Genomic DNA, 24,777 nt, shown 5'->3' on the forward strand with positions numbered 1-24,777 from the left:
ACCGCGGAATAACAATTACAATATGTCGTGCGATTGTATGCCGTTACCGTAATTCCCTGACCAGATTGTCTCATGACAAAATGCGATACCATTGGAGACTGTGCCGTGAGCAAAAACCATAGTGCTTTGTAACTGTCATCAATAACCTCACTGACTACATGGGATTTCAATGTTCAGTCGTCCTCGTGCGTATATGGAGTAGACGCAATTCCTATACTTCCTACGCATATTTGGAGCTATACCAGAATTGTATTGTAAGTGTCGCAACGAATTAAGACAAAATAAAATTGCTTCCACGAAAGATCATCTCAAAACATGGTTTAACAAATAAGTTTAATTTAGTATATATATTCATATACATATATCATCTACACATTCAGGTCTTTCATTTGTAGAAGTTTGAGCGAGATCTTTAAAGTCGTTAAAAAGGATTTGAAAACACACTTATCGGACGTATGCACGGACGAACACAGGCACATACGGACAAGTGTAATGCCGCTCACTTTTTTTTTTACAATTACTAACAAACAATTAATAAAATAGACTTGCATATCTATATCTGTGATATGTGATTTATATCTCGCATGTTTGCATGGTTGGGTTGAACAATTTGTTAAATTTTTATTCTTCGCTTATATGATACCTTTTCATAAAACTAATGTTCATTTGTTTGTTACGAATTCGTGAAATAAAACATACCCTAATCTTGTCTACTGCAATCAGATATGTATATACATTGACCATTTTCAAAATGGTTTATTCTCGTGATGATCTGAGGCTTGAAACACGATAAGAGTTTAAGCAATTAGTTAAAAACCAGAGTAACTATGATTTATACGATTTAAAAAGGAAATATTGAAATTGTCGCATTTTCCCGTTATATCTGATTATAAGTGGTATCATGTGTTTATTCATTATATAAAATATTATCGTAATTGTTTGTGTGGGTGGTGGGGGGGGGGAAATTACAGAGTTTACATGCGCATAAAAACAGTTCTAAAATTTAAACGCCTGCTTTAACGTCAATGTCGAAACTAAGTTTTAAATATTTTCATCAATAAAACAAGTTTCCTTTGAAATCCCACATCACACCCTTTCATGAAAGCGCTACTAAAATATCACTTGTTTATTGAATTGGTTGATAGAGAGTAGTTCAGTATAGCGTTCTTCGAATCAAGTGTCCTTTATCACATATACTTCATTGTTTTCATCGCGTTGACCCTCATAGCTATGCACAATATGGTTTATAACTGCGTTCCCGTTCAGTTTAAAAAAGGTTCATTAGGTATTTAGTAGTTAAAAGCAGTAGCAATCTACAATAACAGGTCAAATTTGAGTTAAATTGCAAATTAGTGCATACATAATGCCGCAATAACGAAAATTGTTTTAATATCAATTTTTGAAAAATGCACTTTGTTTAAAATTATCAACCGTTGTATACACTTTCTAAGTTTTCAGTAAAACCATGTAAAAGAATGTACGAAAATTTTATCCCACTTTGAAATGCCATAGTGTTCAACATATTTGCACAATACGTATTAAAGTCCTTTTCCCGCCATTGTTCAACTGTTTACAAAATCGGAAATGGAATGATTGCTCACAAAAGCGTCTGATATTGACGGCAAACAAACGTTGGATTTAATAAGCATGTGTTTCGATAGCAATCAGACAGAAAACGTTGCATTTCTAATCAAACAGCTATTGGAAGAAATTGACGACGGAGACAAGATACAAACATTTCATATGCCACTTACAAATTTGTGTTTATACACAATTTACAAAAGTCGTAAAGTTAGTTACTTATGTTTAATTTATTTAGCCGTTGTTGTTTTGGCAGTAAGGCAGTCAATATGTAAGTTGGTCGGCCAATCAGTGAGTCATTTCGTTGGTTAATCACTCGTTCAATCAGTAATTGTGTCAGACTTTTACTCAATTAGTTATTCAGTCAGTCTGTCGGTATGTCGGTCCATCAGGCAGTCGGTCGGTCGGCCGTATAGTCGGTCAATAAATTAGTAAGTAAACTAGTCAGTTTGTCAGTAAGTCGGTTAGTAAGTAAGTTAGTCGTTAAATCGATTAGTCAGTTAGTCAGTGAGGTATTCAATGGTAAGTCAGTCAACCAATTGTTATTCAGTCCATCAGTTACTCTGTCAGTAGCCAGAGAGTCATAAAGTAGTCAATCAGTCAGTCAGTTAATCAGCGAGCAAGCAGGCAGTCAGTTATTTATTCAGTCGGTCGGTTAGTTTGACATATTGACGATTCACCAAACAAATACACAAAGAAAACGTAGCTTTCGATAAGTTCATGTGACAAAGACACGACGGATGTTAGTGAACATAATGGCTCTGTGTTTTTTAATCGTCTTAAATATGTTAAAAGGACAGTTTTCCGTGTATTGAACATGTTATATTTACGTTTTCAAAAACGTGCATTTCTATTAAAATGTAATTATTATGGTATCGAAACTTTGCATTTTTCTTGCTGAGATATGCTATTAATTTAATATCGTGCTGGTGTAATATTTGACAACCCTGTTGAAATATGAGACGCTGGCGGGAATAATGGCTTGCTGCTTGTGTTTCCAATTGCTCTCAATAATCCACACGCAGGTGATGTTATATCCTGATTGTATATGATAGCTTTTTGACAAATTCGACTAGCTTTGGTAGGTTTTAACTCGGATTCTATATCACCAAAAATTGCTTCGAAATTGCATCGATATATACACGCACAACGAAAACACTTAGTCAATAAACACATATTTTACATCAACTTGAAACGTTTTAAAATTACTTGCTGACTCTTCTATATGTAGTGATACTGTTTAAAATGTGTTGTTTGAAAAACTGAACAACATATGTTATTAAAATCAACGACAATGTGATGTTGGTAAAACCTGTCGGTTTGAACATATTATAGTTATTTAAGAGGTGAATACAATTGCAAGAAACTTTTATATACAAATATAGTTTTATTTTTAAAAACAAAACACTTTTTTTCGTATTTTTTTCTTTTAATAAACAATGCGGCTTGTGTTATGTGTTTAAAAAAATGTTCCGGTGAAGGGTGTTTTGTCCCAACTACATTTTTGTTACAAGATCTACGGTTTCTTTATACAGAGAATGGGTTTTGAGTTTAAAAATGCCTTGCTCAGAACGACAGCTGTTTGTGTATTCTGATTATTTTTCGTGTTCTATTTTATAGTATTCTATTTAAAACATGGGAGCGTTTTCCATTTAATACCGTCACTTTTCAACTTATGGTTGTTACTTGAAATCAGCTCGTGATGTTGATATCGTTTTTTGTGACAGACACATCAACTGATCAGACTGATAACCTGTATATCACAATAATTTTAAGCGTCTTTTTCACATAAATTAGAAGCGGTCAACACAAATCGTTCACTGTTACCTGTTTATATATCTGTTTCGTTCACGTGCTAAATACGTTTGTTTGCTATCAAGTATGTCTAGTATTTCATAGAAATATATATCTCATCACATCTTTTCCCCTGCGACTGTTGTGTCAAAAGAACAAGTAATCTTATCAATTTTCTTATCGATTAAAAATACGGCTGTCAGTAGCAATTATATGTAAGAATATTGTATGTGGTTCATATCTGTATTATCAAGGAATATTAATATCTGTATAGCTGGGATATAATTTCCCTAGCGGAAATAACACATGATAAGAATTTTTTTTTACTCGTGAATGAATATTTGCTTACAAATATACATATATCTGTAGTAGTACGATTGTTCAAGATAGGCAAACATTATTTAAGTTTCAACAAACTAACAGCTTTTAGAAATTAAGTATAATTTTCCGAATCTAAGAATTAATAAACTACGAATTTACCACATATACAAATATATATGTATATGGTATTTATTTATTAAATTATTAATATTCAAAGACACGAAGAGCTGAACGAACAATCAGATAAAAGTATACAATGGTTGAGAAAAAGCATGAGCATAATACGTGTACGAAGTACAATATCTCACTTATTTACACACATAAATCAAATTGATATTGTTTAGGAAAATTAATCTCCTAGAGGTCAAATGAAACAAAAAGCAGAATACATGTGGTATAAACATTAAAAAGGGAATAGGTGAATACCCTTAACGCACATCAGCATATATTCTCAAACAAATGCTGATCAAAACATTAGCGAAAACAGCTGGCATTCTAGGTAAAAATCAAAGTTCTAAAATAACGTCTGTTTACTGTTAATGTACTCATAGCGTATTTCGGCAAGGTTGATTATAACATAAAAAAACAGAATGGTATTCCGGGTACTAAAATGATATTCTAGAACAAGTTGTTTTTAGTATTTATTATCACAATGCCAGAGAAGTTTGTTAGATTTTAAATTATCGCTTTAACCCACGATACAACGTTTTCGAGGAATGTACATTTTTCGGTTGCCACTAATAATACCAATCGCATTCTGTGTGTGTAGATCATATCTATGTTTGAAGTGTAGATCATATCTATGTTTGAAGTGTAGATCATATCTATGTTTGAAGTGTAGATCATATCTATGTTTGAAGTGTAGATCATATCTATGTTTGAAGTGTAGATCATATCTATGTTTGATCATATCTATGTTTGATCATATCTATGTTTGATCATATCTATGTTTGTGTAGATCATATCTATGTTTGAAAATGTAGCATTTGAAATAAATATATCCAGCGTGCCCAAACACATTTCCACAACATAGCAACCACGCCTTAATTTTAAGGTTATTTATATCGCCAATAATAGCATTTTAGCGAGGGTAACCATGGCATCATAGAAAATACTCGGGAACTGTAATCCAATCGTTAGTGATTATCTACAAGATGACGACATAACCAGTTCTCTCGCATATCAAGGTGCTATTCACTGTCAACTCAACGTTCCCGAGAATTGACACTCTTCGAAAATACATACAAATCACGGTAAAACATTTATTAAACACGTTATTACCGCGTTATTATCATCAGCAGCACAAAAAGAGAACACGAATGAAATGTTTCTGATTGTTAACAAATAACTGTGATACCGATTTTAGAATGGACAAAACGTTATTCGTAGGGCATTCTGTGTAAGGGTTTTTACATTTGCGTTGGGTAACTTCTTGATAAAGAATAATCACAGTGTTAAATTAAATGGGGGTTTTTAACAACGATCGGATGAATTCTTCAATAGAAGACGGAACAACAGTTGTAATAACCAATTCCCGTAATTACCGATATATTCTATATGTACTGCGAAACATGGACTACGTGGGCAAAGTGGATTATTATTTGAAACCATTTGGAGTGAGGCATATAGATAACAATCACGCATTGTCTACGCGGCATCAGCAAACCCCCGAGCCGATATCTAGTTGGTTAATGATTACTGATAGCTGAGCGGGCAGTTACGTCGTTGTCACAAAGTTGGGATGCGTGACGGAGGACAATAGAGGCTATTGGCTAATATTGGACATGTGATCTTGTGCTTTGTTAGGTGCTTTGGAGAGTAATACATGTAGGATGTGTATTGTAGAAGGGAATATAAAGCGACTGTAGAATTCGAATTGTGCACATGCACTTTTATGAAAATCAGGTGCAGAGATTTGCATTTGTATATAGTAAAATAACTGCGGATATACATTTTAGCATTACCTAATGGATAATTATTTGAGTGATTCGATTCTCAAACACCGCTGATTATACCTTGTGAATTAATAATAATAAAACATGTAAAAATAGTTGTTATAGTATACAATAAACCACACACAAAGATATTCGTGCCATTCAATTTCAGACATCTGTGGTTAAAGTGTGATCAACTGGACCTTACATTATTTCTTGCTATTGATTGTTGTCCGCAAGTTGTTGATAATTTGTTAGCAATGAGCTTTTCGTTAAAGCAGTTAAATCTGGAAATAAATGGAATATAACACGAGTAAAAATCATAAAGCCCATCAATGTCATTTAATTCTAGGCAATTTTTTTATTTACAAAATCTATGCTTGGATCGTCGAAAAACAATACAATTTATGTGAATTACAAAATCTTCAAAAGTTTTTTTGGATAGTATTTATCGTTTCATTATGAATGTTTAACACAAGTATTGTAATTTAATTTGATTTTGGCGTATATTTTCAGATACTTTTTCACAAGCACAACAGCTTCAAGGTAAAATTCAACTAGACTGCAGCTCATAATCCAAGAAACATTATGTAATAAGTGGTATGCTGTGTTAACTAATAGTATTGTCAAATCCTTGTTATGTCTACTTTGATTGAAGACCCACACATCCCTTTAGTTGGAATGAATGGACGAAAAAGGGTCTATTCGGTTTGCGGAGGCAGCATGTCAAGCATGAGTACCGCCGGTAACGGCTCTGACGCAGGAGGTTGCATTAAGCAATTTAAAAACGGGAAGCCTCACCCATACCATTTCGAGACTGTTGGCAACATGCTCGCCATGCGGAAGGAGCTGTTTCAGCGCCGGAAGCGTTACTGTGACGTCTCGTTGTGTCTAGCGCTAGCGGGTGTTGGGATTCTGATCCTGGAAAACCGAGCTTTCTACGGCATCTTGATAGATCGGTCTTCTCTTCTGTCTTTCCTCATGAAAAACTGCATAACCGCCTTCACAGTTGCTTGCTCATTTTCTGGCCATCTACCACTACCTCGATCTCAGCTCTTTGCCGTCGATAAACGGTGTGAGGATTTACGGTTGGCTATGTCGGCTAGGAGGGTAGCAAGATTGCTTTAGAATCATCATATGCGGTATACATCCCATCCCGGGCGCGTTCACTGTTTCTTGGTCAGCAACGGTAGCAGACGGCCAGATCGCCAGGAAAATGATTATACCTCTTGACGTCATTTTGTCTCTGCCAATGTTTTCTTCGTTGCTACCTATCTGCAGGGGCCATTATGCTTCACAGCCGGCTCTACCAAGACGCATCCTCTCAAGGACTAGGAGCTCTGAACAGAATACACTTTAACTTTCGTTTTATCTTCAAATCGCTCATGAGTCTCTATCCGGCATATGTATTATCCGTCATTATGGCCGTGGCGTTTTTGACGTCGAGCTGGATGCTACCGTCTTTGCGAAATGTACGGCGAAGACGGAGGGAAGGATGACGTTCACGCCAGTTTCCTCAACTGTATGTGGCTCATCGCCGTTCGTTTCTTTTCCATGGATACGGTGACATCGTACCTTCTTGTATTGTTGGGCGGGGCATAGCGTGTTGAGTGGAATAATGGGAGCGGGATGCACCGCCCTTGTAGTTGCAGTTTCTTGCCACAAAGGCTCGAACTCTCCAGATCCGAAAAGTACGTGCATGACTTGTAATCGACGCGATTTAGATAAACAACTGAAACAGAACGCGGCCGACGTCATGCGGGCGGGATGGTTTGTGTATAAACACAAAAGATTAAAGTTGACAAATCTAAAGAGATAACGAACCAAATGAAGCTACTACAGGCGGTTTCGTAACATTCGTGAGATTCGTTCCGCATCTCATTAATCGGTTATGTGGAAATGTTTAAATCTATCATGCTTGAACGATAATGAAAAACGGATTGGAAGAAACAATACATGCCTTAGGTTTTTAATGTAATAGGTTGAAAATCAAGTTGAAAAAAAATATAATGTTATATTGTTCGTTCAACTGTATAAAGACACAAGTACATACATTATATAAGTTATTATTTCAGTCGCATTCGGAGAAAACTTTTTTTAGTGCATTTGCGTAAAGTGTCATCCCAGATTAGCGAAAGCCTGTGCATCCGCACAGGCTAATCAAGGACGACACTTTCCGCATAAACTTCTTTTTCGGTAAGGAGGGACTTCCTTGAAATTAAAAATAGCATAAAGCGGAAAGTACAATCCCTGTGTTAGCATGTGCGGACTGCACAGGCTAATCTGCGATGTTTTTTTACGCACATTATTAAGCCAGTTTTCTCAGAACGCGGTAATTTAATTAACAATTGTCAACATTAAGCATAGTTATCGGATAGTTTTACACAATATTAAAAAAGTACAAATACAAATTTGGTAATACATGTAAATGATCGTATGCAATACAGTTATTGATCCCAATCTGATCTATTTCCGAATTAACTGCGAATCCATCGAGTAGAAACAATAACCATGCAATTCGCTCCGCCATCTTGAAACGTTATACTTACTGAACGCACTGATTGTGTTGCATTTGTTACAAAGTATCTGATTGGTTATTTCTAAGTATCGGATCCAATCAAATTTTTCGGGTAACTAGGGATTCTAAACCTAACAACCCGAGATTTTACAGTAATTCAATGCTTAATTTTCGCGGACGATATTTGTGTTCCGCGCTTTTGGATCTGGTATTTACTGGATTTTCTCTCTTTAATAGACTTCTTAAATAGCATTCTACAATCTCCGCGCGATTTTAAACACTACTATTTGTACAGAGTAGATAAATAACGTTCCGCGCGATTAATGAGCCCGCTTTTTCTACAGGGTTGAAAAATAATTGCTCCGACGGAAAATATATGAAAGTTCCGCGCTTTTTAGATTTCGATTTGTATGTAGTGTTTTATGGCCATGCTGGCATTGGTTTTTCGCGGAAAGTGAAAGTTCCGCGAAAAATGAACAATCCCGATATTGCTATATAAGTTATGTTTTTAGCGGGGGGTCCCCTTTGGCTTTCCATGAAATACGGAGTCAATTATATTAACAATATTACCATTGATGGTAATTCATCCTTGTTTACATAAGGAAATACCATTGTAGCAAGTTGAATGCTCGGTTTCCGTTCAATATGGTACTGTTGTATAAAAAAAGAGTATTTATTTCTGATGTATACACCTACACACTTTATTACCATTCCGTTGTTTTCAAATATCTCTCGAGGGAACTCTTAATGTTCAATATCCATCAGTAAACATCTGTTTCCTAGTAACAAAAGAAATCCATTATAATATCGATCGGAAGTCACCAATAAGTACATGAAGGCCGTTACTTGACCATTGACTATGTATTAGAACTTGTGTCGCATAAACATATAACTGACACTCAATCATAAGTATTGGAAGCTGCTACATTTAAACGTGATTTGATAATAGCTTTCTTACTGTACATACATGAAACATGATTGTATTTCGCTTGTTCCATCTCGTTCTTTTCTTTTTTCACGAATTTGTTGCTCGTATAAATATCTTACTTTTATATAGTTTAAATAATTTATTTTATAAAATTGAACATTAAATGTATATAAAATATTTGAATTTACTATTAAAATAACAGTAAAAGTAACGATTTGTGTGTGTTTATCTATCAGGGACGACGTGCTTGTTTTTGGTGTTTGTGTAAATTATATTTATATAATAATGCGTTACTCGTTGGCTGATGTTTATGATTTTCTGATGTTCACGTTCGTCGTTCATGTTGATTGCAATAATTTATATCCAACAGCTAAATGATTTAATATCACAAAATACGACTCATTGGATAAAGATAAGGTTTATCCCACAGCTTGCCTTTATCCAAAGGCTAGTACATGTACATAGGGACTACTTTTTTGGCTTTTCACCTCTGGTTAAAGGTCAAACGCAGTGAAGACTTGTAGGCGATTTAAGTAGTCAAAATGTATCAAGATGTTTTATGAGCATTGTTTCACCAAATAAAAAAGAACATGTTTATTTGCTTTCTTTTTTATTAAATTGTATAAAAGGCGATAATCATAACAATAAAATACATACATAAATCACTATTGAATGTTTAATTTTCAAATCAATATACCGTATATGAATGAAGCCTTTATTTATTAATTCCTTACATGCTAGAAAAAACCTATTTTAGTACACATCAAGACCTTATTTTTCGACACAGCTGATTAAATCACTTGATTGCGATTATGTGGCTAATGGCGTTTATGTCTGCATTTGGTACGAGTGTGTGTTTACGATGGATTGTTATAAAGAACGTGAATAAAAGTGTTGGAATATATTTCTCGAATGAAACCGATGAGGCTGAATTTTCGATTTCTTTAAATATCGAATGTACTCGAATAACGCGATGTTTTGTTCAACAACCGATAGTTTGTTCTCTAACTTTTCGAAGGAAATCGAGGTTGTTGACTTAAAAGGGTAATTTCTTCGATGAATAAGTCGTTCTTTTGTCAGTCGATCAAAGAATGTCTATCCACACAGAATTGCCTGATCTAACCAGGTGCTTTAAAATGAAAAAGATTGATGACGATGAACAAATGTACACTTTAATAGGTAAAAATGTGTGCAGATTTTTCATGGAAATTTTCTCGTCATGGAAGCAATCAAAACTTGAAGAAATGAAACATGGTTGTTAAACAATTTTGTCGAGAAGAACAAGAACCAGTGGATGTTTGACATTTTTATGCCAGTTAGTAAAAGGGTGTAAAAAGAATAATTGTTTATAGACTAAAATAAGAAATATTTGCGGGGATAAATGCTGAATCATTCGTCACGAGTAAATTCAAAATGGCAGCATTTTTTTGGTATTTTGTAGTGGTGAAACTATATTTTAAGTTCAAATAAAATCGTCTATCTTCTGCTTAAGTGCGTACCATTTGGAATGCTGATTAAATTTGAATCGAGGCATATAGCGATATTTCGTCTTGTTACTCTTCTTTTGCACGGAATTTTTGGGGACTATTTCGAGTGGCGATAACGAGAACAATTACAAACAATTTTAATATTACTACGCAAAGTAAGATTCACTCAATTTAATCTGGTTTTGCTTTTGTTATTAGCAATAAAAGACTGTTTGTGCATCGCGAACAAATTAAAACGATATTATAGGATAAATAGAATACTATGTTAGTGTGATTATGAACTTGAATTTTTCCGACTGGTCTCATAAAGGTTTACACGGCTCGGCAAGCCTCGCCATGTAAACCTTTCTTCAACGCGTCGGATAAATTCAAGTAAACAATCACACTAACATAGTATTCTCTATATCTCCGATATGTGGATATTGGTGACAAGTTCTTTTCATTTCAAATATATGGGGTGTTTACATAAAAAAGAAGTGACATGGCTGTAATAGAAATGAAGACAATGTACGTTATTGCTGTAGAATTATCGTTTGATCATGTCCGCACAATACATGTTTGCATGTTAAGAGCAATGGATTTAACGCAAATTAATATTTGTAAAAAATGTTTTTTGCTGTTTGTGTTGCATTTTGTGTTTAAAATATATTAAATCTTGGTATGAAATTGTACGTGTTGTTGATTCTGAATTAAATGTTGTAAAGATGTTTAAAGCGTCCCATGGATACACACATTTCCTTATATAATTTATTGTGTTTATCAATTATAGAAATCTCAAAGAAAGCAACGATCAATTAACATTTATAATGAATCCATGACGATGTTCTTGTTTTCAAATAACAGAATTATGAAGTACAACACAGTAAGATAATTAACAATGGATAGTTTGTAATCGATAAGTATATTTTTGTTCTTAAATATGATACGGAAACATAACATGCCGATATTTCAGTATTTAAACACATATGATAACACTAGAGCCTTGTTGAACGTAAAAATTATATTTTTAAATGCTATAATTGTGTACATTTTATAATGTATAAATGACCTAGTATATACTAGGTATTCAACGACGACGATTTGTTCTTCATGCGTGGTTTCATATATTACTTTGAAAGTTTGCTTGTCATAGATCAATGTCTGAATTGTTTAAAGAAATGTTTATAGGCTGATTTTATGTTGTAAATGTGATGCGCTCTTTTGAAAAGAAAACATATAGTTAAAAAGAGAAATATATATGAAAACGACTTTTTTCTTAACCAAGTAGTATATTTTATAATGACTGCTTAACAGTATTTCTATTGTGATCTTTGAGTTGATTAACTCGTTTTGTTCTGATGAAAAACATGCCCGCAAAAGAGTGAGATAATTTGTTATCCTTATACTTTATTGCAATCGTGTTGTCTACTCAGAAACAAAAACAAATTTGATATATTAGTGTATATATAGTCAGCTACACCGAAATATTCATAATAATGATTAATAAATAAATGAATTTTTAAAAGATTTCGCCCTTTTGAAGATTACACACTACGGATTTTTAAGCAAAACATATTGAATATCGTGTTATCAAGACCATCGTCGATGAAGAATAACAGAATACCTTTGTGTCTAAAACTCCGCAAGTTATCAGTGATACACTTTAAATCATTGTTACTCGTTTTATTCATAATTATATATTTATTGCTTTTATAGCAATACAAAACAATACATTATGAAGATTCTTAAGAATTAAATAACTATTCGCATAAACATTTCTTTTAACGAAAGTATTTTTATATTGTATTAAAATTACTTTTTAATAGACAGGTAATAGATGGCAAAAATAATTAGCAATACCTCAAGCAAAGAAATATGCTATTTGTGTTGTATTTGTCTTTCAAATTGTATCTTTCTTTATTTTATGCTTTCCGATGGTTTATAGAGAAATATCAGTGCATTAAAACTGAGATTTCACTGTTTCAAACAGTGTAAAATAACAGTTAAAATTATCGACAATTTTCATTATTTGACCGGAAATATTTTCAGATATATTTGGATTCCCCATTGTGACACCCATGGTGCCAAGGGAAACTACTCTGCATTGAATGTTTATAAAAACACACGGATACGCTTCCATTGAGCATACATGTACTTAGATTGAGGGTCGCCAAATGGGGAATTATATTTTCCGGAATGGCAAAAATACCAAAATAATCGTTTTTAAGCATAAATAAAAATAAAATGTGTTGAAATTGGTGGAATATAGATTTTAATTCACACGTGATCAAAGCAAAATATAGTTAATATGATCACCTGTGAATTCAAATCGATATTACATCAAATCCAACAAATATCTTCTATATATCTTAACAGAGAACATGTGTTGCGTCGTCTTTAAACAAAGAGTCATAAATATCCTTTAGTTCCAAAATAGAGGGAATAAAAGTGCTGAATTATTATACACGTCGCTATAAATGTGTCACATAATTAAGTTACCACGAATAGCCTGACATGTTAGTTTCATACAAGAGTAATAAACGACGAACGCATGCTTTGAAATTGCATTAATAACGATATAAATATGGTAATTGGTATCGGCAAAAGCCCTAACGACGCCCACAAAAACTTCATTTCTTGAGAATGTTAAATGTATTAGTGCATATAAAGGTATAAATTACAGTTTTAGTGATGGTTTTAAGTGTGTTATTTAAATATTCGTTTAAAATGCTAAATAAGAATTTAATGATTTCCGCTTTTCTAACATTTTGGTTTTACAAAAAGTGATGTTTGTATAAAATGTACTCTTCCAATCCTGGAGCTAATTTGCCATTATATGAAATTGTTAAGAGATGTAAAATAATGCATGCCCAATGTTACCTTTAAATATGGCTTTTTGTATAATAATTATCTGTCAAGTAAATGCATGAACCATTTGTTTGTGTAGAAAATGTATTCTACATTTCTTACGAGTGTTAATTGTTCTGTATTAAAAATTACTAGTGCATTCTCGGAAATGTGTTGTTTAATTGTTCATCAACCTAGTCCGCTGTGTTTAAAAAATAAACACTTGCGTAAATTCCTTTCGGCGCAACAAGCGAGTGCCTATACATTTGTCCCAGGGATTCAACAATACAATATGTACGCTAAAAATCAATTAAGACTCAGTGGTGGTTGGAATGAAGGTGTTTCTTTCAGCAAATTAAATCCACGCATTAAGAACTCCAATTTATGGCGTATTTATTTTCATTTGATAAGCATACAAATCACGGTTAACCTAACGTTATTTGTATGTAGTCAAAGGAGTATCGTTTTTGTACGGAACGGGTTAAAAGGCGCCAATCTTCGCACAGAGGTATAACTGGTTCCTGGCAAAGCTTTATCTACCAATTTAAATGGGTGGTCACGTTGCACTTGAGTTTGCAAAAGCCACCGTTCCGATAATATAAAAGGAAGTTGGAAACAGAAAAAAATGACTTCCTAATGTAATGTAAATTGTGTACTCAAATGGGTGACACTTGAACATATTCATTGTGTTAATCAGATTTACAATAATAAAACATTGAAATATAAAATACAAAATTGTCAAAATGTCAAAAAGAATAAACTCCATCGGCTGTCGAACAATTGACTTGTAAGCGATACACGGGCATGGCAGTAAGTTTCGTTTTAAAGGAGAAATGCCTCCTTTACGTAAATTGCTATGTATATATATATATATAGAGAGAGAGAGAGAGAGAGAATACTAGGTTAGCGTTGAATACAGAGAAGTTTATGTTGCGAGGCTTAGAACGCCGGAAGCGCGAGCCTTGGCGAGCGCTTTCGGTGTTCGAACCGAGCAACATAAACTTCTCTGTATTCAACGCTAATCCTAGTATTCTATTTATCCCATTTGATTTTTTCAACGTGACATTTAACATAAATAGATCTAATAACCTTAACAATAATTTTAATTCAGTCATAAAAGCGCTTTAAATCTAACAAATGTAACCATGCGTAGTGATATACATGTATTTGTTCTGGTACGCAAAATAGTCTTTAAAAAATTCACACACAAACTGTAAAACAAGTCAAAATATCACCATATGCCTACATTCAATTTTACGCAGCATGCGAATTTTAACACATTACGACCGCGAAAAGAAGATTTTACTTTACTAGAACACGCCGGGTATGCGAATACTTCGTTGACGGATGGCACTTCACTAACAGAGAACAACAAACGCCACGCGCGAGAGGTAAGTTCCTCTGTTTTATTTAAAGTTATATCCTAAAGATTAGTTTTTAAGACAAGACACGTGGTCGAGTTGATAAATGGTGTATCCTTTTGTATTGGGAATACACAATTTCACGGAAGAATGGTACAGTTTTGCCCAAAAAATAGAAAATTCGATCGGAAACAAGCATAAACTGGATGAACGGTAAACATTTTAACAAAATAAAACTACTTAGAATTATTGCAAGAAATTGTTTGCTATTCCAGCATGTAGAGTAATCACTGTGCTTCAAATACTGAAATTTTGATAGTATTCAATGAAATATAAACAAAGATAGTGCATGTTGTAATAGGTGGCATACATAAAGTTGCAGGCACTTTGTTTACCGATAAAGGGCACTTCAGATTACGGAGACTTTCAACAAAGCGGGCACTCTAATAACGGAGTTTTATCTTCTACCTTTAATGCATTTATTTATATTACGGCTATTCATACGAAACATTTTGAAAAAATAATTTTCAAAAATCACATTACTATTAATTTATACTATGTTTATTATAATTGCAATTTTCAAATAAGATAATATTTATTATTAAATAAATGTGTACATAATGAACTTGTTTTTTATTGGTAACTTGAGATTCAGAGAAATAAAAATACAACGGATAATGCGGATCAACACAATCGATGAGGCAAATACACATTTGTTCTTCATAAAATCCTATGTCGGTTGTGCTTATTTGAATCGCATCATCAAGACGATACCTATGCGTAGCAACAAAATTAAAAAGAGAATGGTAAAACTACATTAATTTTGAGCCCTGCTTATAGGGAGCACTTCCCTTTACGCAACGCTAACGTTTGCTCGAAGTGCGATTCACCTGACCCTAAATCACTGTATTGGTTGAGTTTAAAGAAACACGGGTAAAATTAAATCGTAAAAACAACTGATTTTGGAAAAAAGGAATGCGTACATAAAATGTTTAAATGACATATTATGGAGTCAGTACTTAGTATACCCCCACACACGAAGTTTAGGGTGCTATATAGGATAGAACTTGTCTGCCTGTCGGTCTGTCTGTCGGTCGGTCCGTATTGGTCATGACGGGTCAAAAACTAGGTCACGGGGTCACTTAGTGCGTTTTTAAACATTCAGCATGGTGTCCGCTCTCTAATTCAAGTAGTGTTCATCCAATATTTGCCAAACTTGGTAAGAAGTTGTATTAAGATGGTGTCTAGGCCAAGTTTGAACATGGGCCATGCCGGGCCAGCTCCGATTCACTCATCCTGTAATAAATAATTGTGTCACTAATATGCAACTTCATATGCAGCATGTGTTGTGTTTATATTAAAAACAAAGACGGGTCTGCATAACTTTTTACACCACTGTCGTGTGATTAAATCGACCCCGCCCGTTCTTTTATTGCTATTTTCGTTTACTGGCATTGAGCCAAAAAGTTCCAATAGAATTTCGGACCTCCATCGCTGCTGATATTAATCTCTGAGAGGCAGTTTAAGCAGAGTGATTATTCATGACATGCTATCTAATATATAAGTAAATCGCCTTAGTACCTTCATTTGGACATAAAGATAAATGCTTTAGATCAACCGTTTAGAACGTAATTTAAAATATATGGTCATATAGATTTTACTCATTGGACATATCCAATTTGTTTAACATTTATCTTTCACATTTGTACCAAATCATAATCATATTTTAAAGGGATAAGAACATGCTTCGGTAATTCGTTTTTTATTTGCGTAATAAGTACATATATTTTTATTTATTGTCTGCTTACTTTAACAGTATTCCACAGCGAGTTCTGCATTTTTGATTCACAAAAAACGAGTGTGTTATATCTGTAAAAAAAAGTGTCTAGATGTCGGGAAACGAAGTGCCATTGTTTTTTAGATGATCGGTAAACGAAGTGCAGATGAAAAATGTGCATGCGACTCTTAAAACATTTGAATTTTCTCAAATACATTAGTAAACTAAAATGTAACCTGTTGTAACATTACTGGATATATTGATCTTTTATTTCAAATAGTAAGCACGTTCTTAATTTATTTGCAAGTATGTTTATTTTGTTAAAATATGTACTGATCATTCAATTCATGCTGATTATCGATGGAATTTTATCGTTTTTTTTTAATAATTCACCGTTTTTCCGCGAATTTCTTTCTTCGCAATACAAAGTGCTAAACCATTAATCACCCAAACAATGTTCTGTGTCTAAAAACCAAATAAACAGAACATAAATACAAAAAAGCTGAATAACTCACCTCTCGCGCGTGGCTTTTGTTGTTCTCTGTTAGTGAAGTGCCATCCGTCAACGAAGTATTCGCATACCCGGCGTGTAGAATTCATTTTATTTTCGAAAGAAAATGATTAAAATCCAATATGGCGGCGATTGCTCCTGACAAAATGCTGTAGATGTCAACATACATGTACACCATCGACGACCTAGTTCTGGCTACCATAACTTTAAATGTCGCTTTTTATGATTTTTGACTGGCGCGACTTTGTACAGGTCTGTCAATACTAAAAAACTGTACGCTGAAGTTTCTTTAGCTATCGAAGACCTTGACAATTTTGACGAGTAAACAGACAATTGCAGCGACTGACACTTTATTTGACAAAATATACAGGGCAATACGTTTTCCGACTTCGGACGACGAATTTAAGGACGCGCAGAACGCGTTTTTTTTATAAAATGTTATGGGTATGCCGTGTGTGATCCGATGCATCAATGGCGCCCATGTTAAAATAATTTCCCCGAGAACAGGGAACGACAAAAATACAAACAAAAATCAAAACACGTAAGAACTAGTATCTTACCTTAAATTATCCTTTAAAATCCATCTAATAATCCATTTAACTCAATAATTGACGATTTTGCATCTAGGGTCTTTAATAATTATTTTAGCATAGTTAAATAAAGACCCTTATGCCATTCTATCACTTTTATCCTGCCTCAGTTGCAAACATTGACCAAATAAAGCAGGGTCGGATAAACTAGTTGATATCCGGCAGTACATCACGTGACCGTGAGCTAACCGTAAGTATGTATTCATACGCGCCGATTAGCATGTTCTAATATTTGACCTTTGAAATTTATAGGGACGCATCATGAAAGTTATCGTAATATTATATATCATCATTTTTATCTTCTTAAAAATATATTTCCGAACCAGACTTCCGTATTTATCATGTTCATTTACTTGATTACGCAATTTATGACGTATCTAGTGTGACATCATTTCTCTGACAAAACATACTATCTAGTTTCTCTCAGGATTTTAGGGACAACAATTTTGACGTGGTGGTTTTAACAGTATTTTTAAAAATTTTTAAGCATCGAACGAATCATAAACGATTTTCGGAGTGTGTGTCTGTCATTCATAAGTGTTAACTTCGATAGGAATAAAATAATTCGCTACGACAGGATTACGGTTTCGTTAATCGGGTTTTGGGTCAGAATGGTTAGCATTCGATACAAACGCTATCAAAAAAGAGTGTGGTTTAAAATACATTCCGATAATAGAGATGGAAAAAAAGAAAATGGATTCCGACAAAGGGATGGAAGAACAGACAATGAATGTGTATATCGTTGTACATTTATTGTTATAAGCAATGGATTAAAGTTGTCATTAAGGTAAATAAAATTAAGTTTTTGTTTTGCTGATGCATTTTGATTTCATTTTTTTTACCAAGAAAAATATCACATTCTCGATTCGTTTTTTATTTCTTCTCTTAATAATTTCGATAGGAAAGTATTAAAAGGAACAGTTTAATGTGGAACTATTTTTAGCGTGACACAATCGGTAGTTATTCGGTCGTCAGGAATGTAGGAGGCCCGACAAGAATAATTATATTGTTATGTAAATTAATCATTTGTCTTTGATAAAATGTGTCAACGGCATGAAGCAGGATAAATCGAATACATGGTTGGTGCCGAGATGGAGAAAGTTTATCCGGTTCGACCCGAAAAAGAAAAATAGGGCTCGCTAAAGCTCGCCCTATTTTCTTTTTCAAAGCCTCACTGGATAAACTTTCTCCATCTCGGCACCAACCATGTATTCTCTTTATTCAAATGAGTTTATGAACGCGATAAACTTTCTTCCTCGTCACACGCTACGTCGTGTACTCTACATTACTGCTGTTCAAATGAACCGGAGCAGTTTATCTAATAATAGCCGTTGGTAAACTCGGTTGCATTGGCAGATTTCTGCATACAAACATAATTATGTTTAAACTTGCACAATGTTTTATTTATCTATGGTAAATGCCCTTATTGTACGAGAAAATAATTTAATATATAAATACACAACGAATGGAAAACATTCCAGTACACAACAGATATGAGTAGAAAATACCCGTGTACAAAATGGGACGTTCCCAATTCCAGTGTGGTGCTATTTTTACCATCTTATACTTTACACAGCTCTATGCCTAACGTGAATTAAATAGAAAAGCAAACATAGCAGATTATTCATGAACTGTGCGATATGTGTATGGCTTGTTGTACATTCTTAATATTTAAGTTAAATGTCAAAAGTATATGTTTTGGTTATAAACAATGCAAATTATACGAAATAAGGAAAATGTTATCAATTGACAATTCAGATATGTCGACATACAGTACATGTAGAAAACATGTGAAATAAGTCGCGTTTATAATTAATCGTCCAAAAAAAGGGAGAAAATGAAGCAATAAGTATGTCATTTTATGACGCCATCAATAAGCTAAATTGAATATTCCCACTTATACGATGTATCCCGTGAATAACAAAAAACAGAACCTTATATTATATAGATCACAATTCATTGCTAGTAGAGTTAATACATGTGAGTCAGGGTATATCAGCTACCCCAATGTATGGGGTATTGATAAATTGGTACACTAATAGGAACTCAATTAGTTTCAACTTCAGAAACAATCGTTTTTAACAAGTAATATGACTGTTAAATGACAACGGTAGTTTATTCTTATAAGAAAGAGATGCCGAGAGAAATGATATTGATATAGAAAGATATTAACATTGCCACAAACCACCTCTAATCACAATCAAACACATCACATGATTGTCTTGTGAAATACCATACAATTTATCCATAAATAAACGTGTGTGTGTGTGTGTGTGTGTGCGTGCGTGCGTGCGTGCGTGCGTGCGTGCGTGCGCGCGCGCGTGGTGCGTGCGTGTGTGGGTGTGGGTGTTTTTTCATAATTAATGTGAAGAAGGGGACGAAAAGAGCACAAGGCATACATAAAACATACATACATACATACATACATACGTGCTTTGAGTACATTAGCATTACTTTAAATAGGACGACTGAACCTCATGAGACCGCATCAGCATAGAATTTCTTGTGAACATCTAATACTAAATAGAGTGCAATGTCGTCTGCTCTAGAATTTACATTGACATATTCATTATATCATTAAGAGTAATGCAGGATTTATATTAGTCCTCACAAAGCGAGAATGTCGTCTGTCCTAAAGAGCGTTGTTTGATTAATAAAAACAAAAAGATATCATATGAGTCGCGTTCTGAGAAAACTGGGCATGATGAATGTGCGTAAAGTGTCGTCCCAGATTAGCCTGTGCAGTCCGCACAGGCTAATCAGGGACGACACTTTCCACCTAAACTTGATTTTCGGAAAGGAGGAACTTCCTTGAAACTAAAAATACCATCAAAGCGGAAAGTGTCGTCCCTGATTAGCCTGTGCGGACTGTACAGGCTAATCTGGGACGACACTTTACGCACATGCATTAAGCCCCGTTTCCTCAGGACATGACTCATATATACAACGTTTGAAAAATAATGATTCATATACATTTACGATACATCGTCGTTTACTGTCGGGTTACACCTTGTATGTAATGATTGTGAGCTCTATTCTCAAAACTGGAAATTAAAATGTCTGGAATTAATTGCGTTTGTATATATATAAGTTGAAAATATATTATTTATAATATTTTGTTTAAATCGATATATTTCTTGCAACGTAAATTCCAAGGAATCTAATAGTTATTGTTTAATTATAAACATTGACATATTGATTCGACAAAAGTGCATCGATGTTTCCTAACATACAATTAAAGTCGATGCAAATCATACATCAAAAAGAATGAAGAAAATACAACAATAGCATTTCAAATCATCGATGTCAATTAATATCGTAAATCAGATTTTTAGAATGCTTTTAGCGCCTTATAATAATGTTCACATATATTACCCTATTTACTGAAACTAACCATTGTATACGTAGGTTATAAAAAAAGAATAATGAAACAAGTTGTTTGCTAAAACGCGTGTACACACAAGGGAATTACATATGAAGCTCGTTGACAAATGTTAGTATTGTTTTACTTAACTTTAGCTGTTATATTCACTTGTTCTTATAAAGAGCGTCAGCAATGCTGAAACGACACATTACTCATAATAAAAAACAGCATGTTTCTTCGCCTATACCTGAATCCAAGACACATGGGATTCGAAACATGATGATCCATATGCAATATATACAGTTTTCATCACAACAGAATGATCTTATTGCCAAAGTTCGTGTATAATATTAACTATTTAATCTCATCAAGAAGGGATTCCAATAGCAAAGAGATTAATCTCGACTTTTCTTGTCGTGACATTCAACATGCTGTTGGAATAAGTATTAAGTCGCACACAAGTTAGTGCCACTTTTAACACTTTAGTTACTTTAAATAACGGCAATCATGCAATTGAATTTCTTTAACCAAACCTTATAGTTCGGAATAAACAGGTAGTGAATGGAAACAAATAATAAGTAGAAAAACCTTAAGCAAATGTAAATGATATTCGTATTGTATTTTGTCTCCCAAATGTTATTGTTCACTATGATATACAAAAACATGTGTTTTGTCTTATTATCCAGGCCTATAAGAGTAATAAATGTTCGTTCGTTCCGAAAATGCTCAATAACTTAACAACTCGCTATAAATGTTTCACATAATGACGTAACCGCGAGAAGCTTGACATGTAAGTGGCTCACAAGGGTCATACACGAAGAACGCCTGCTTTTGATATTGAAATAATTACGGTATACAGCTTATTTGGTATCGACTAAAGTCATCACGACGCCCCCGATAACTTCTTTGTTTTACAATATTAAATGTTCTGTTATAAAAAGTAAAAGTGTATTTTATGTAAATGTATTGTTTACAACATATGTGATGGTTTAAAAGGAGTTATTCAATTATTTTTTTAGGAATTTATAACTTCCGTGTTTCTGCTTTTTAATAACAACAGGAGGTGTTTGTATAAAATGTTTTCCACGCCACTTGCAGCAAAGTTGTCAATATATGAAATAGTTAACAGATGTCTAATTATTGCATGCCCTCTGACCTACCGTTTGACCCGTTCACATGAAAATCAATATTTACCAGTAATCATCAAACCAATTTCGATGATCGTAGTTTTAAGCGTTCTCGAGATTTCGGGCGGAAACAAATTTCATGATAAGAAAATAAATAGGTTATGTTTTGAGCTGAATTTGTTTTCCTAACGATTCGCGTGATAATCTGATAAAACGTTCCATAAATAGTGTCCAGAAAATTATTTTATATAACAAGACCCTGTGAAATTGACCTCAGACCTGTCGACCGCAAAATCAATAAGCGTCTTTCTTTGTTTCGAGTAACCATCCTATTAAATTGTAAAGGATCATGCGAAACTAATCCCATTTATTTCTTCGATACAAGTAAGAAAATATAGAAAACAATTGTGTATGATATATTACGTTAATGTGCACGTGAAAACAGTGCGTGTTTCCGTTTTCAAAAGGTCGTAAAGAAAGGTTTGAATCTGGTGTACCTCTTTTTCTTCAAATATGCAAAATATGCAATATACAAATTGTCCACAATTGAGTATTTTGTAGATTCTTTCAAGTGTGCAAATTTGCAAATCAAGGCTTCGCCCCTGATAATGGTAACATGTAAAATAATGAGAATATAAAATTTGCTGATTTCGAAGATATGATTTCCAAGAAAGGATTTCATTTGTTCACTATGCCTTCCCATAGACAGAGGCGTCGGAAAACAAAAAGTGCGAATTTGATGTGTAAAATGGATATGGATATGTATGTCATTTGGTAATAATTTAATGGAATATCTGCGAAACATATCTAAACTATACCACTATCGTATCATGTTACAAAAACGGGTTTTGGTATAACCGTGTTCACAGTAAAAAAATATAATGTATCGTCCAAACATCATGATTATTTTTCTCTGGACAGTTTAGTTTTCTTTAAAAAAGTTGTTAATTTTTGTATAATTGTTCATTATAAAGTTGATAACGTCCCTTGATTATGTTGATTGACGTTAGAAATGTTATCCAAATTAGCAATAGCTTCGATATTTACTCATTAAGGCGTTTTTCGGGTTTTCTAACTTAATTTATCAGAATCCATTTTGCGATCTTAGTACACGGTCAACAAAGATAACTATACAGTTTATATTTGATCATATTTTATGTTTACAATGGAGGAACATGTTATATGGAAATGTTAAATATGTAATTAAATAAGGCATAGTTTTACAGAAATTTGAAGCCCTGAGTGTCAATGAAATTACAATTAAAATGGATTAATAAGCATAAGAATGTAGAACGTCAAGACTAAACATGATATGGTTCTGTTTCTATGAACAAGTTGATATGATGTTAATTTATCAAAATTAATAAAAAAATTTGTGATTGTATTATGAAACACAACATGCAAAATATAATGTGCATCGTAGAATATGTAGGAAGCCATGTAAGGTCGCAAACTGTGTTTAGCTTGACACCATTTACCTGACAATTACATTGAATGCAAGAATGATTACAAGAACCGTTATTATGTGTATATTTGAGACGCGCTCTGGGAAAACAGGGCTTAATGTTTATGCGTTATTTTCCCGCACAGTCTAATCAGGGACGAACTTTCCGCCAATATTTGATTTCAGACGAGATGATATTTTAAACTAAACATTCCATTGCAGCGGAAAGTGTTGTGCCATATTATCCAGGACTGCAACGGCTAATCTTCGACGCTACTTTACGCACATGCACTGAGTCCGATGTTTCCCACATTGCGGCCCTCATGTTTCTGTGCATTATATAAATTTCAGAATACATACACTAAGTAACTGTCAGGTTTTATTTTATTTCGTAAAAAACGAAGAAATCTCTTATAAATATAGGAAGAAGAACGTGTAATTAAAATTAAAACGTGTATTTATACGAATAGAGTTCAAAAGTATCCAATTAGGGTTTGGGGATTCAGTAGGCTATGGACTTGTTGGTATTATCTATTTATGACAAAAAGATAAACGGCTAGCGATATGTTGGTTCAATGACCCCGATCACGCTGGGTATGCGGATACTTTGATAACAGATGGCACTTCGATACAAGATAACAACAAAAGCCACGCGCGAGAGGTAAGTTCAATTTTTTTTTAAGTTATATCATAAAGATCAGTTTTTTTAGACAAGGCGCATAGTCGATTTTATAAATGGTGTATCCTTTTCTATTGCAAAGAAAAAAATCACTGAAGAATGGTATATTTTTCCCCAAAAAATAGAAAATTCGTTCGGAAAACAGCATCAACTGGATGAACAGTAAACATTTAAACAAAATAAAACAACTTAGAAATATGGCAAGAAATTGTATGATATTCCAGCATGTAAAGTAATCACTGTGCTTCAAATATTGAAATGTTGATAGTATTCAATGAAATATAAACGAAGATAGAGCATGTTTTAATAGGTGGTATTCATGAAGTTACGGATACTTTGATTGCCGATATAGGGCACTTCGGATAACAGAGACTTATATCAAATTGGGCACTCTGATAACCGAGTTTTATCTTCTTCCTGAAATGCATTTATGTATATTATGGCTATTCTTACCAAACATTTTGAAGTACGAATCAATTTGCATTTTCAAGCCCGACACATTGGGTATCTATGCATAACGTCATTACATACACAT

General features: G+C 33.7%; 1 pseudogene; it reads left to right on the plus strand.

Annotated features, from left to right (window-relative positions):
* Window positions 1-6,149: 6,149 nt before the first annotated feature.
* Window positions 6,150-24,777, plus strand: part of LOC127852385 (small conductance calcium-activated potassium channel protein 1-like) — a 22,271-nt pseudogene continuing 3,643 nt past the window's right edge.

The sequence above is a fragment of the Dreissena polymorpha genome, chromosome 12 (genome assembly GCF_020536995.1).
Source record: "Dreissena polymorpha isolate Duluth1 chromosome 12, UMN_Dpol_1.0, whole genome shotgun sequence".
NCBI classification, from domain to species: Eukaryota; Metazoa; Mollusca; class Bivalvia; order Myida; family Dreissenidae; genus Dreissena; species Dreissena polymorpha.